Source organism: Phocoena sinus, chromosome 17, assembly GCF_008692025.1.
Source record: "Phocoena sinus isolate mPhoSin1 chromosome 17, mPhoSin1.pri, whole genome shotgun sequence".
NCBI lineage: Eukaryota > Metazoa > Chordata > Mammalia > Artiodactyla > Phocoenidae > Phocoena > Phocoena sinus.
In genome coordinates, this window is record NC_045779.1 from 18,324,184 (window position 1) to 18,340,391 (window position 16,208).

The following is a 16,208-nucleotide window of genomic DNA, read 5'->3' on the forward strand; positions in this document are numbered from 1 at the left end:
ACTTCTTCTTTTCCAATTTGGATTCCTTTTATTTTTTTTTTTCTCTGATTGCTGTGGCTAAAACTTCCAAAACTATGTTGAATAATGGTGATGAGAGTGGGCAACCTTGTCTTGTTCCTGATCTTAGTGGAAATGGTTTCAGTTTTTCACCATTGAGGACGATGTTGGCTGTGGGTTTGTCATATATGGCCTTTATTAGGTTGAGGAAAGTTCCCTCTGTGCTTACTTTCTGGAGGGTTTTTATCATAAATGGGTGTTGAATTTTGTCGAAAGCTTTCTCTGCATCTATTGAGATGATCATATGGTTTTCCTCCTTCAGTTTGTTGATATGGTGTATCATGCTGATTGATTTGCGTATATTGAAGAATCCTTGCATTCCTGGGATAGACCCCACTTGATCATAGTGTATGATCCTTTAATGTGTTGGATTCTGTTTGCTAGTATTTTGTTGAGGATTTTTGCATCTATGTTCATCAGTGATATTGGCCTGCAGTTTTCTTTCTTTGTGACATCTTTGTCTGGTTTTGGTATCAGAGTGATGGTGGCCTTGTAGAATGAGCTTGGGAGTGTTCCTCCCTCTGTTATATTTTGGAAGAGTTTGAGAAGGATAGGTGTTAGCTTTTCTCTAAATGTTTGATAGAATTCTCCTGTGAAGCCATCTGGTCCTGGGCTTTTGTTTGCTGGAAGATTTTTTTTTTATTTTATTTTATTTTATTTTATTTTATTTTATTTTTTCTATACGCGGGCCTCTCACTGTTGTGGCCTCTCCCGTTGCAGAGCACAGGCTCTGGACGCGCAGGCTCAGCGGCCATGGCTCACGGGCCCAGCCGCTCCGTGGCATGTGGGATCTTCCCGGACCGGGGCACGAACCCGCGTCCCCTGCATCGGCAGGCGGACTCTCAACCACTGCGCCACCAGGGAAGCCCCTGCTGGAAGATTTTTAATCACAGTTTCAATTTCAGTGCTTGTGATTGGTCTGTTCGTATTTTCCATTTCTTCCTGGTTCAGTCTCAGAAGGTTTTGCATTTCTAAGAATTTGCCCATTTCTTCCAGGTTGTCCATTCTATTGGTATATAGTTGCTTGTAGTAATCTCTCATGATCCTTTGTATTTCTGCAGTGTCAGTTGTTACTTCTCCTTTTTCATTTCTAATTCTATTGATTTGAGTCTTCTCCCTTTTTTTCTTGATAAGTCTGGCTATGGTTTATCAATTTTGTTTATCTTCTCAAAGAACCAGCTTTTAGTTTTATTGATCTTTGCTATCATTTCCTTCATTTCTTTTTCATTTATTTCTGATCTGATCTTTATTATTTCTTTCCTTCTGCTAACTTTGGGGTTTTTTTGCAGCTGAGATTTTTATTTAGCTATTTATTGATTTATAATTGATGTATAACTTTAGTTTCAGGTGTACAGTATCATGATTTGATGTTTATATGTATTTTGAAATGATCACCACAATATGTCTAGTTAACATTCATCACCATTAATAGGTACACTTTTTTTTTTCTTCTGAGAACTTTTAAGATTTGTTCTTTGTAACTTTCAAATGTACTCTAAGATAGTATTCTTAACTATAGTCACCATGCTGGAGATAATATTCCCCATGACTTATTTACTTTATAACTGGAAATTTGTGCTTTTTGACCCTGTTCATTCATTTTGTCCACCTCCACCCCCACCTCTGGTAACCACGAATCTGGTCTGTTTCTATGAGGCTTTTGTTTTTGTCTTTAAGATTCCACATATAAGTGAAAGCATAAGGTATTTGTCTTTGTCTGGCTTATTTCACTGAGCATAATGCCCTCAAGGTCCATCCGTGATGGTTGCAAATAGTGAGGTTTCATTCTTTTTTTACGGCTGAATAATATTCCACTGTATGTATATGTGTATGTATATAGATACCACGTCTCTTTATCCATTCATCTGTTGGCAGACAGTTTATTTCCATGTCTTAGCTATTGTAAACAATGCTGCACTTAACATAGGGATGCATATATCTTTGAATTAGTGTTTTTGTTTTCTTTGAATAAATACCCAGATGTGGAATTGGTAGTTTTAATTTTTTGAGGAACCTCCATATTTTTTTCCATAGTGGCTGCACCAATTTACATTCCCCACAATACTTCCCAAGGATTCCCTTTTCTCTACATCCTTGTCGACACTTGTTATTTCTTATCTTTTTGGTAATAGCCATTCTAACAAGTGTGAGGTGATATATCACTGTGGTTTTGATTTGCTTTTCCCTGGTGATTAGTGATATAGAGCATCTTTTCATATACCTGTTGACCATCTGTATGTCATCTTTGGAAAAATGTTGAGAACCTATGCCCATGTTTTAATCAGATTTTTTTTTTGCTATTGTGTTGAATTGATATATCTATATATTTTGCATATTAGCCCCCTTATCAGATATATGATTTGCAAATATTTTTTCTTATCCAGTAGGTTGCCTTTCACTTTGTTGATGGTCTCTTTTGCTGTGCAGAAGCTTTTTAATTGTATGTAGTCCCACTTGTTTATATTTGCTTTAGGTTTAATTTTTGCGTTTGCTTTTGGTGCCAAAATCAAAAGACCATTGCCAAGACTGATGTCAAGGAGATTACCACCTATGTTTTCTCCCAAGAGTTTTGTGATTTCAGGTCTTACATTCAAGTCTTTAATCCATTTTGAGTTAATTTTTGTGGATGGTGTAAGATAGTGGTCCAGTTTCATGCATTTGCATGTGGCTGTCCAGTTTTCCAAACATCATTTATTGAAGAAACTGCTCTTTCCTCATTGTATATTCTTGGCTTCTTTGTCTCAAATTAATTGACCGTATATGCATGGGTTTATTTCTGGGCTCTCTATTCTGTTGCATTTATCTATGTTGCTGATTTTATGCCATAAAATGCTATTTTGATTACTATAGCTTTATAATATACTTTGAAATCAAGGGGTGTGATGCCTCCAGCTTTGTTTTTCTTTCTCAACATTGCTTTGGCTATTTGGGGTCTTTTGTGGTTCCATACAAATTTGGGGATTGTTTATTTCTGTGAAAAATGCCATAGGAATTTTGATAGAGATTGCATTGAACCTTTAGATCGCTTTGGGTACTGTGGACATTTTAACATTAATTCTTCCAATCCATAAACACAGAATATCTTTCCATTTATTTGCATCTTCTTCAGTTTCTTTCATCAATGTCTTAGAGTTTTCAGTGTACAGCTCTTTCACCTCCTTGCTTAAATTTATTCCTAGGAATTTTGTTCTTTTTCATGTAATTGTAAATGAGATTGTTTTCTTAATTTCTGTTTCTGAGAGTGTATAGAAGTGCAACAGATTTTTGTACCTTGCAACTTTACTGAATTAATTTATTCTAACATTTTTTTGGTGGAATCTTTAGGGTTTTCCATATATAATATGTCATCTGCAAACAGTGATAATTTTACTTATTCCTTTCCAGTTTGGGTGCCTTTTATTCCTTTTCCTTGCCTAATTGCTATGGCTGGGACTTCCAATACTATGTTGATTAAAAGTGGCAAGAAGTGGGCATTCTTGCCTTGTTCCTGATCTTAGAGGAAAGGCTTTCAGCTTTTCACCATTGAATATGATGTTAGCTGTGGGCCTCTCATATATAGCCTTGTATTATATTATGGTGAGGTACATTCTTGCTATATCCACTTTGTTAAGAGTTTTACCAAAATGGATGTTGAATTTTGTCATAAGCTTTTTCAGTATCTATTGTGATGATCATATGAATTTTATCCTTTATTTTGTTAATGTGGTGTATCACAATGATTGATTTGTGGATGTTGAATCATCCTTGCATCCCTGGAATAAATCCCACTTGCTCATGGCATATGATCCTTTAAATGTATCATTGAATTCTGTTTGCTAATATTTCGTTGAGGATTTTTGTGCCTATATTCATCAGAGATATTGGCCTATAAATTTCTTTTCTTCTGGTGTCCTTGTCTGGTTTTGGTATCAGGGTAATCCTGGCCTCTTAAAATGAATTTGGAAGTGTTCCCTCATCTCCTGTTTTTTGGAAGAGTTTGAGAAGGATTGGTATTAATGCTTCTTTGAATGTTTGATAGAATTCCCCTGTGAAGCTATCTGACCCTGGGCTTCTGTTTGTTGAAGTTTTTCATTACTGATTCAATCTTGTTACTAATAATCAGTCTATTCAAGTTTTCTAATTTGACATGATTCAGCCTTGGTAGGTTGTATATTTCTAGGAATTTATCCATTTCTTCTAGGGTGTCAAATTTGTTGGCATGTAATTTTCATGGTTGGCATATAAATTTCATCTCTTATGATTCTTTGTATTTCTGTGGTATCAGTGGTTTCCTCCTTCACTTCTGATTTTGAGTCCTCTTTCTTGGTGAGTGTAGCTAAACCTTTGTCAACTTTATCTTTTCCTATATGTAAGGTTGAAATTATTTTTTGCTACCATTTTAATAGTAGCTGAGCTTTTTTAATGGGGACTAAATGATAATAAAAATTGACTGTTTACTTAACAAGAAAAGTTCAACAGTGTTATTAAGGATCCAAGCTCTTTCCAACTTTCTGCTCCCCTGTTCTTGTTGAGCTTTTGTTCTTATGCTTGTTCCCTCATGATTGCAATATGGTTGCCATAGCAAATAACATCACATCTACACCCAAGACAGAACAAAAGTGCATGTTGCAGCACCATTGAGTTCTCTGCTATGTATCTTTTTTTATCAGGAAAGCAAAAAGTTTTCCAGAAGATTCAGCAGAGTTTCACTGGCCAGAATTAGATCACATGGCCACCTCCAAGGATTAAAAAAAAGCCAAGAAAGCAAAAATTTGGCAAGGAGGAACAAGATTGCTTGATAATCATTCCCTACCCTAGTGGGAGATTTTTTAATTAATTAATTAATTAATTAATTTTATTTCATTTTATTTATTTATTTATTTATATTTTTGTGTGTTACACGGGCCTCTCACTGTTGTGGCCTCTCCCGTTGTGGAGCACAGGGTCCGGACGTGCAGGCCCAGTGGCCATGGCTCATGGGCCCAGCCTCTCGCGGCATGTGGGATCTTCCCGGACCGGGGCACAAACCCGTGTCCTCTGCATCGGCAGGCAGACTCTCAACCACTGCGCCACCAGGGAAGCCCGGGAGACTTTTTAAGCAGCTGAGTTTTTGGAATAAGGTTTTTGGCAACTTAGAATTCTGGTTTATCCAGTGATTTATTATTTAATTGTAGATCAGTAGATATATTCATGGGTAAGTCGGTAGTCTCTCTGTTTTCTAGGGGATAAGAGAAATGAAAGACCATTTTAGAAGAAGAGATGTTTTTGCCTTTTTGGTATACCTAGGGCCTGCAGAAGCCTAATTCCCTTTCTTTTCATTCCTTTTTTTCCTCTTTAAATTTCAGTAAATAAATAGTAGCGCTCTCTATATAATGATTAAAAATGACTGGTGGACTTTAAATTTAAATTGCTTTTTGTTGTTGCTTTTTAAATTTATCTGTGAGTGCAGCAACGGGCTCAGTTGCACAGGAAGCCGAAACAACAGGAAGGTGGACAAAGAAGCCAATTCCACCTCGTGCAGGAAGGGGCTTGTGCAGTAGTGATTAGCAGCTGCCCCTTTACTGCCCTTGGACTCGGTGGCAAAGCCTAGGCTCCTCCTTATAAAGAAAAACTTTCTTGACCCTTCATGGACGATAGCTTAAGCATTCACAGATATTTATAGTGGTTTAGTCATCAAATTCCTTGTTATAGAATCGATTTAAAAATTGTGCATTTGATGTGATATTCAGGGACCTCAGACTCAGTGATGAAACAAGTTATTATGGTAACTTGAAACACCTTTGTATTAAAAAAACCTCAGGGCTTCCCTGGTGGCGCAGTGGTTGAGAGTCCGCCTGCCGATGCAGGGGACGCGGGTTCGTGCCCCGGTCTGGGAGGATCCCACATGCCGCGGAGCGGCTGGGCCCGTGAGCCATGGCCGCTGAGCCTGCGCGTCCGGAGCCTGTCCTCCGCAACGGGAGAGGCCACAGCGGTGAGAGGCCCGCGTAACGCATTAAAAAAAAAAAAAAAAAAAAAAAAACCTCAAATTAGTGAAATTAATGACAAAATAGTTATTTTTTTGAAGGGAGGCAAATTTTAAATATCTCAATTAAAAAATCTTCTGAAGATGAATCGTGGCGATGGATGTACAATGATGTGAATATACATAATGCCACTAAATTGTATACTTAAAATGGTTAAAATGGTAAACTTATGTATATGTTGCCACAATAAAAAATAATTCTGAACATAGTCTTGTTGAGGGACCTACTCTAATGAATAGGTAGAATAATTTGTAAAGAGAAGAGCAAATAATTGCATATCAGTGGATGTTTTCCCTTTATGCTCAGTACGTATCTTGATCGCAAAGCGTTCTCTTGCACTTTGGACCTGTACACCCAACTCTCTCTCCATTTGGCCTGTCTCACCAAACACCTCCGATCTCAAACTGAATTCAGTGTCTTCAGTTTACCTGTGCACACCTGTTCCTCCTCCCACCTTCCCTGTCTTAGTTAAGGGGCCTAAGAAGCACCCAACTGCTCCAGCCTGAAACCTCGTGTCGTTCTTGAATCCACATTTTCCTTCAACCTCCACACCCAATCAGACACCACTTCGAGTTAATTCTATCTCCTCAGCGTTGCTGTAATCTGTCCATTTCTTTTCACCTCCACAGTTGCCACTCTAAGGTAAATAAGGAATCAGGAACTCTTCTCTCCAAATGAGCTCCCAGCATCCATTCTGCCATCCACTTATCTTAATGTCTGAAAAACGTTCAAGCTGTTAAGAAACACTTTAAAACATCATTTTATTGTGGTAAGACCACTTAACGTAAGATCTGCTCTCTTAATAGATTTTAAGTGTAAAATAGAGTATCGTTATCTACAGATAGAATGTTGTACAGCAGATCTCTAGAATGTCTTGCTTTACTGAAACTTCATACCTGTTGATTAGAAATCATTTTCTTAACCAATAGATGATCTGTTGGTTTTCTTGGAAACATCATCAAATTGCTTAGCAAACTTTACAAAGGCACTCAGCCATAGTTTTTGCCAAATGGAAATGAGTGACATCTAAACTTCTAAAACTATCTAAAACTTCTTACTCTTCCACAAACTATTCACCTCCCCCCCATTTAGCATAGTAACATTAACACTGTAAGACAAAAAAAAGGCGGGGGGGGGGGAGTGATATCTTCAGGGCAAGTTGTGGAAGATGGCTCTCTTACACTAGTCTGTGAGTTGCCCAAGTGGGCAAGGTGATTTCAGTTTTACTAATTCACTTATCAGTCTTATTGGACATATATGTGTACCAGGCACTGTTGGGGCAGAGACATGGGACAAATTCCCCACCCATGAGGAGCGCACAGCCTAGTAGTAGAGACAGATTTGAAAACCAGATGATTTATGCAATGAAGTGCTAAGAGTCAAGCAAGGTGGTCTGGAGTCATTGAGGAGGGACATTCCATGGAACCCGGGAAAGCTTCCTAGAGCTGGAAAGTAAAGAAGATCTGGACTTGAGATCCAGTGCTGCCTCCAAATCCAGCCCTTTTACCATTTCAGCTAAGAATGTAATCGATGTGGCAGGCACGGGATTTAAAAAATCTCGTTATTTTCATTTGCATTTCCCTGGCTGTCCGTCAGGTTGAGCATCTTTTTATGTTTATTGACAGCGTATATTCTCCCTTCTGCGTATTGTCTATTTTTGCCATTTGTGGAAAATCCTAATGTTGAAAATAAACTCAGAGGCAGATAGGGGGCTCGTCTGACGCTGATTGTAGGACTGATTTCTTAAGTCCTACGCACATCTCCTGACGAAAAATAAGGATCAGGATGTTTTCCTAACCACCCCCCCCACCCCCCGCTTCCTGCTGATATCTGTCTTCTCTCTGATAACTGAGCTTCCTCTTCTAGCCTGGTGGTCTCTGAGGAAGGTCGGCTGGACAGGACGGAATCTGTAAGTGCGGACACTGTCGTCATCTTTAACTGCATAGTTTCATTCTTCTGTTAAGACGAGGGGAGAAAGTCTACACAGATGGACAGAGGGAGTTATGTGTAGTTTGCAAATGTGAGCACTGTCTGATAAAACGGAAGTTTCTGAGCGTGCAAATCTTAGAGAATGAGGTCCAATTTCATATCTGGTTTGAGAGATATATCTATAGATAAACTACTACATGGATCTGAGAATGACTCTCATTCATGTAATAGAAAATGCCTGAGACGTCAGTGTTTCATCCCAACTAATCCTGAGGACTCAACCTCCAATGTTGTCTTGCCTGATGGCAGCCAGAAGGGCTCTCCACCTGCGCCTTGTGTTCTAATCTCTTGGTGGCCAGAGGAGAGAGCCGCTGAGAGGTAGGGGAAGGGATATCCAGGACTTGGAGCCAGAGGCAGCTGGCTGGGAGTCTTGGCTCTGCTCTCTATCAGCTGTGTTTTGTTAAACAATTCTCTCCACCCCTCTGGGCCTTGGTTTTCTCGTATGCAAAATGGGGAGAGCGCTTTGTAGTTCCCAGAGTTGTTTTAAGGATCAAATAACATGATTGCTCTACACACATTAGGTATGCATGTATTCTTTTTCACTCTTCTGTCTTCTCTTTGCCACACCACACACACAGCCAAGCCAAGGGTCTTGGCTGTAGTTGGTGATTGATACATGTGTAGTGCTTCATTACATACAGCAGTGGTTCTCAAAGTATGGTCCCCTGGCCAGCAGCATCTGCATCACTTGGGAACACGTTAGAAATGCAGAAACCCTGACCTACTCAATCAGAAACTGTTGTGGGACTCAGCAGCGTTTGACATCCAGGTGATTCTAAGGCTCGTTCAAGTTTAAGAACCACTGCAAGTCTCCTTCCTGCTGTGGTAAATATAGAATGAGATTTGGTGAGAGGGGAAAAAAAAGTGTTTAATGATATAAAAGCTATTTAAAGTCCCAGAAGGTGACTTTCATCTAATGTGAGGTTTTCCTTAAAATAGTGAATGCAGTGTTTCAAGAGGAGAACTGTTTCCTGTTACCCTTTGGAGAAAAGCAACCACTAGCTTAATGCAGGGTTTGAGATAAGCTATCTGGACGTGGCTATCCACCGGCTTAGAGCAGATACCTTCCTACCCTCTTTTCCGTTCTTTTTCTATAAATATTAATGACAGAACTTATAAACTAATGGATGCTACACTAACTACTGAGCTCTGGGAGATCTGACATGATGCTGTTTTTGCCATGCTGTTATTTCTGATTAAATATATTTTAATTTAAAGGCACAGCCACTTGCCTGTGTTCATAACCACAGAGATTAAACATAATAGCGGGGCCCATTAACACACTTCTATGTTATCAGTGAAAATCTTGACGCTCTACATGGATCAGGAAGCTGGCTCCTACAGCCAAGAGTGTCATCACTCTCTCTGGCAAGCCTCTGTCAAGCTCGTTTCTAGTACGCCTTAACTGTATCTTTTATTATAAAGTTTCTGTGATTAATAGACACTAATGAATAGTTGTACCTAGTGTATATAATGAGTGTTCCGTATTATTAAATATCCCTAAGCTTCTTAGGAGAAACGCATCAATACTCACCAGTAAACCTTCTGATGATCATTATAAGCTTTGATTTTTAACTGTCTGCCCTTTGCTTTTCATAAGGAACTCATTTAAATGATTTAAAGTACAGCTGATTCTCTATGCAGATACATTCCTTCGGGCAGGACCTGATACTTCATAGCCAAAGAATTTCAGTGAATGTAAACAAACATGAATTGAGTAATCATGAACAATAAAGAAAATAATTTAGGTGATACAAACAAACTTTATTTTACACTTGATGAGGCATAGTTTTCTTTTGGAGAATTGCAAAATGGGGCAGAAGGTAGGAAGCTTTTATCGGATAAAGAATAAAGAACAAGGAAAAGAGAAACAGAACATATCTAATTGGCTGGAGCCACAGAGTCAACTTTGTTTGGGGTGAGAAGGTCTAGGTTGGCTTGGTGTTTGGGGGTTGATTGGCTGACCGTATATATTGCGTTTCTGGTCAGGCAGAGCAGGGACTAGAAAGTTATCTACGTTTTGGTTTGCTGAACTGGTACCCGTGGCAAGAAAAGAGTCCATCTTGGGCCTAGAAGTTTATTAATGAAGGAATAAGTAAACACTGCTAAGAAAGGTGAAAGTGTTAAGTGTAATCGTACCTGCTATATGTTGAGAGTCTACCAGGTGCCTCTCCTAGCCTCCTAACCTCTTGTAACCTCTCCTGACTTAAGTTACCTATTTTGATTCTTACAAAAACACTGTGAGGCAGATATTATTGTTCCCATTTTACAGACACCAAAACTATCCTTAGAGGGTCCCAAAATGGACATGAGATGTTTGGTGTTGGCATATCCTATGAATATGGGGATGACTCAAAACGAAGTGTCGCTGGTTTCATAAAACTGCATCTGAGAAAGTGATGTGCCTGATTTTGAGGCCTTCTTGTGCTTCTCTGTTTGAATTAACATCCTCAGTTAAGCTGACCTGTTTGTCAAACTGCACTGGTGCGTTGTGTGTGTCTAAGCTGGCGCGTTGTGTGTGTCTAGGTGAGATGGAGAGCTGGGGACTCCCGGGGCACAGGGCATTGGGCAGTGTACTGAACACACAGGTAGCGTGAAAACTCCTGAGGGCCTGGAGCAGGGCAGCAAATAGGTTTCGAATACTTCCTTTATAATTTTACTCAGGTAGTCTTTGGAAGTCAACACAAATACAGGTAAATTTATAGAGTAAACCAATAAAAACTTTAACATATAGTCTTCTAGGATCTATTCTGGTTAGTAATACTCTTTTGTGAAGGAAAAAATGGACATGATTATTAGAAAAAAATGGAAAGATAATTCAATGCACAAAAATTCTAATAGAAGAAAGCCAAATTGCAAAGTAAGGAAATATTCTTAGTGCACAATGAGAAATTTAAAAAAAATTAAGAATTCCTCACATTACTTGTTGTATCCTGACAAAACCAGCTGGATGTAGTTAACACCAAACTTTTATTTGAAGCACAAATGTTTCATTCTTTAGTGCTTTCTTGTGTTGAGATTATTTCCCAAATTCTTGCTTGGTTTCAGCGGATTGATGAGTAACGACAGACTTAAGTGATACTTGTTTATCCTTTTGAATATTGTATGGATTTGTAGGTTTCTGACCTCTCCTTTTATTTGGCTCAATTATCCGATTTAAAACTGCTTTTCAAATGCCACGTCTAGTTCTTAGGTGATGGGGTCCACCATCCCTTAGCTCCACAACGATGCTACATTTGAGCATCTTCTTGGCCTTTATCACCTTCCTTCAGAAACAGCTACCTGATTTCTAGGTATTTGCTCTAGTGGTCAGAGCAATTGTTAAAACATGCCTAGAACATGAGAAAATTAGATGACTCTGTGGCTTCTCACTTTTGCCTCCACTTTTACTGAATTAGGGACGTGATACTTAACTATCAGATCCTTTTCTTTCAAATATGTGCAATAAGTGGCAGGAATGTGATACACATAGTCTTAAACTAAAGCCCTCTTCCACTGCTTTCCCTGAAGCAAATATTGTCAGGAATTCCACCAAATGTTCAGTATTGTTCTCGATTATTTCATGAATGAGTTTGCTTGGGACAAGGATGCAGACAAGGAAAGACTTGTACATCAACGTTGTAGTCATCTTCCACTGATTTTATCTCTGCCTCCACACCCTCTCTCCAAAATTCTTTTCAAAGATGGATAATACTCTTCACCACAGTAAGCAAACAGCCTTATCAATCACTAGCTGACCAAACCTCTGGCCCTCACTTTCTGTGTTAATTCTACTAATAGTTTACCTAAATGAGACTTGGGATTCGAGAGAATACCAAGGCAATTCTATGGAACACGAAGATAAAGTATTCAAAAGGACATCGTGATATACATCTAAATCTTTTAGGCCTTCTATGTGCAGTTTCTGGGTTAATCCTAGAGATCAGGTTCAAACACAACCCCACACCAAGTTCATTTGTAATATGCCTCTCACTCCAAAATACCAAGCAAGATAGCACTTAAGAACTAAACGTTTATTAATAATATTTAGTGTTTTTTAAGGTTCAAAAATCATCTTATTTAAATACCTAACTAAAAGTTATGAAACTTGAATACACTTAACATTTAGGATTTTAAGTACCTTATTCAGAACTTTTGATAGACTCTGTTATAGTTACATCAACTGAGTAGCATTCAGGAACTGACGGAAATGGGCTCTTTCAACCCACACTGTTACCTTGAATTTCGTCGTATTTTCTGCCCGTTCATGGCTGATCAGTATGACAGTCTGGAATAATGCTAGTCAATATGTGAAATGAAAAAGCACAGCATTTAGAGTCATATCTGGGACTCTGATACAAATATTCATAACTTTTTGGCTACATGACCTTGGGCAAGTCATTTACCTGCAGGAAATCGTTCACAGGGACCTTGTAAGACTCTAATGAGACGAGGAAGTTCTTTGTGTAAAGCGAATGTCTCGTATCCTACTATATTGAAAATCACATTTTAGTGTAGAGACGGAGCTCTCTAAGTGTGGCCTTCGATTTTCACAGTGAGAGAGACTCAATGACTACCACTAAGGAACATCATATGACCTATGGCATAATTAACCTTTATAAAGAGGCCTTTAGTGGGATCTTACTATACATTTTTTAATGTGTTTGAGACAGGAATTAAATTTTCCCCTAGTTCTTCCAGTTAGTAAAGGCTAACATGTACGAAGCAGTTCCTGTGCGCCAGGTACTGTACTAAGCACTTAAGGTAAATAAGCTCATCTCCTCCTCCTATGAGGTCAGTGCTGTGGTTCTACCCATTTTACAGATGAGGAAACCAGGGACACAGATTAGAGAAGAATCCTCCATCGATCGTGACCACAGCCAAAACTTCATCCATATTCACTGCATTCTATATACGCTGATATTTTCTCCTACTCCCATATGTCAGACCCCTGTAGAGGCTATGACAGAATCCTAAGTCCTTTCTGGTACTTTGGGGGTAAGTAGGACATGCTGGACATAGATAATTGACACACCTGGGATAATCAAACACGGCCTGATGGAGCTTTACACTGTCCTGGCAGAATACGCCACGTCCACAGCTGCCTATGAAGTTGGAGAGAAGAGCCTACACCGCTTTGCAAAGCCTGGGGGAGGGCTGCGAGTGCACAGGTTGAGCCCAGGGAGCTGCTCGCCACGACTCTTGGAATAGCTATTGTACGAAAAGGGCACGCAGAATATTTTCCAGATCTCTCCCAACCACACGGTCTTCACCCTAGCTTTGGCTTCAGCCACCAAAACACGTGGTTTGGACACGAATCTGGAGTCAATAATCTTTCTAGCACCCTGTGCTTCTCCCGCCTGCTCCAAAGTAGTCTGTCCTGTGTTCTGTTCCCTTAGGATTTGCTAGGAGATGAATCACGTGAGTTGATAAATCCGTTAACACCTAGAGGTGATAACTGGGCGTTGCGTACGTGGGGGTCTTCGATACCTCAGCCCTCAACAGGAGTGGCTAACTTGGGAATTTAAAAGCGCTGTGGCAGCTCCGTAGGAAGCTTTTCTGGAGAAGGTCCGTTTATTGTACTTCACAGGCTGCCTGCTGATGCATGGAGCCAGCCGAGGCCAGCACCGAGGATGGCTTCAAAGGCTGCAGGTTCTAGCGAAAGCAAGTTTATTCAGCTGCAGTTTGGACCTACGCAGCAGAGGCCAGAGCAACATAGTAATTTCTTTGGGCCACAATGGTCAGAAAACTGTAACTGAAAAGTGCCCACGCAGGAGAGACTTACTTCATCTTTAAGTTTTCCTTAAAAACAGGAGCAGACTCAAAACCCGGGATAAGGCACTAATACAATTAACGAAGGCAGTAAAGCAGAGCGATGAATCTTACTTTGCAAAATGATTCCAAAGGCCTAAGATGAAAGAGACGAAGAAAAAACTTAATGGTGCAGCGTAAGACCTTCTGCCAGGTGGGTTCTTTGAGCACTGCCCCCCCCCATTTCTATTATTAATTTCTCAGCAGATCTTTCTTTCGCCACCATCACCAGCCAAAAATTCCACATAACTCAAGACGGTAATTTACTCATAAAGGAAACACACCTGCAACTTTATTAATAACCAACTTTTTTATTAGAGCAGATACAGTTGTGAAAACTGTACATTATACATTTTGGTTTCAAGGATTATAAATAACGGAACTCGCAGGTAGGGAGTTCTTTTTCACAGCAAGAAACTTTAAATAAACAAAGTCATGTTTTATTAAGTACATTGGCAGACTTCATGTGCTGTCCAAAATGTAGAGCACAGTATAACAACCCATTAGAAAGAGCCTTTCATGTAAAATACAGCTGTGCACATTTTAGAAAAATACCAACAATTTGAGCTTTGTTTTTAAAAAAGCTTATAAATCATACATACATTTATAAATGGAACCAACATGCTCACTTTATAAACATATCCCTTATTATCTGTTACCCATTATTTTCCAAAGCATTACACATTCGAAATAAACACTTAAGATTAAATATTTTATTTAATTTTTTTAAAAAATCAGCTTTCCCAGCATCAAGAGCGATGGGGTGAGGAAGGAGCAGTGAGAATATTGAGACTGACACAGGAACTGAAACGTTTCTTGGGGAAAAACGTATACTTCCTAAATTTAAAAGTCAAAGCAAAATGTAAAAAATAAATAAATATACAAGTTGTAATTTTCATTTGCTCTCTTTCTGCTTTCTTCTTTATTCCATATTGGTCACACCCAGGATTCTCAACATATATGTACTTCTGCGAAAAACACCACTGCGTTACTGCCCTGCAGGTGACAAAGCATGCAGTCCACACCTGTGCTAATACGGGAATTGTCTCTTCTGCGTCGGAACAGTAGCAGATAAGGTAAAAAGAATCGGATTAAACCATGCAGATCGTGAAAATGTTTAGGAAGAGCTCCCTCTCCTCAGTAACGTCTTTACCAAGATTGGACAGATAACTTACCTCCCCTGATTTTCTTTTTAAATAAGTATTTTTATAAAGACCACGTAGTTTCTCTAAGCATGCTTCTGAGTAATAAAGAATAAATTATAAAACAGCAAAAAAATCAGATTATGTCAGAATAACAAAGGACTGCAAAAGACAGATACTTAAAAATTGTCTAAGCCTTTAAAATGTGAAATACAATTACAAAAGGACTTTGAAAAACATGAAAGGCGTAAAATTGAGAAGCACTGATTTTAACAAAGCTTTATGCTCTACCTGAACGTTTTCAACAAAAATTTAAGTTTGGGGAAAAAAAAAAAAAAGAGCAGTTATTAATAGCATCTTGCTTAACTTTCATGGGAATTAACATAGCTACTGACAAGATTTTATTTGGTTGGCAAAGTACGTCAGCAATGAAACTGAATCCTTTAAACACCGATTACTGCAATCCATGCAACATTTTGACTCTACTTCTTAGAATTCTCTTGTCTTTCAGCTTTTAAAATTTAGCACCTCCTAAGTGCGTAAATAATTCATCTCAGTAGTGTTAAAAATGTTTAAAGTTAAATTATTTTTAGGTAGGTGTAATGCCTTTCAAATTGCTAACTTTTAAATAGCCTTTTACAGGTTTAGGAAGACTAAACGACACGAAGAATGATGTATTGCTATCAAAATAAACACATTTTCTCTAGCATTCTGTTGTTTCTTTTCCTTGAGATGCGACACATGTGCTTCAGCCAGCCGGGACCGCATGTTGAAGATGACTATACATTGGATTTAAATAAACAGCAGAAATGAACATAATCGTGCACAAGCCAACGAAACCTTCTCTCCCGGGACGTTCCAGGAGATGAGAAAGCAGCAGGTCATGGCATAAGACTGGTGAGTGCTGCGGCTACCTACTTCTTCTAATGAGACAGGAGTGAATGCTGGAACCACGGCCACAGCAACACAATCCTCCGACCGCATTCCTCGGGCAGTCGTTTGTTTCCCCAGCTCCCTACTAGAATCGTCAGATGGTAAAATAGTAAGGCAGCTGTTGACTTCCATCAAAAAAAAAAAAAAAAAAATGCAGCTCCATACATTTCCAGTTTAGTCACACTCTGCTAGGACAGATGGAGTAGCCAATGCCAAGAACTTCGCCGGATGGGGCTGCTTCAGCAGATTTTAAAAAAGAATGATTATTAAGTTTTGCTCTCCAACATGGCTGCTT

At 39.0% G+C, this 16,208-nt stretch overlaps 1 protein-coding gene and 1 long non-coding RNA gene across 6 annotated transcripts in view; one reads left to right on the forward strand and one right to left on the reverse strand.

Annotated features, from left to right (window-relative positions):
* Positions 1–16,208, forward strand: part of LOC116742309 — a 190,988-nt gene that overhangs the window by 143,959 nt on the left and 30,821 nt on the right. For 2 of the 3 annotated variants that reach the window (XR_004346413.1, XR_004346412.1), the window contains exons 3-4: positions 13,841–13,992; positions 14,785–15,877. This is a non-coding gene — a long non-coding RNA (uncharacterized LOC116742309). The remainder of the gene's footprint in view (positions 1–13,840; positions 13,993–14,784; positions 15,878–16,208) is intronic. The other variant, XR_004346414.1, reaches the window with a different exon arrangement.
* JPH1 (junctophilin 1) overlaps positions 13,853–16,208 on the reverse strand; it is an 80,680-nt gene continuing 78,324 nt past the window's right edge. Inside the window, exon 6 of one of the 3 annotated variants that reach the window (XM_032609711.1) lies at positions 13,853–13,935. The gene's annotated coding sequence lies outside the window, so the exon portion shown is untranslated. Of the gene's footprint in view, positions 13,936–14,067; positions 16,151–16,208 lie in introns of those variants that run through there. The other 2 variants (XM_032609709.1, XM_032609708.1) reach the window with 2 other exon arrangements.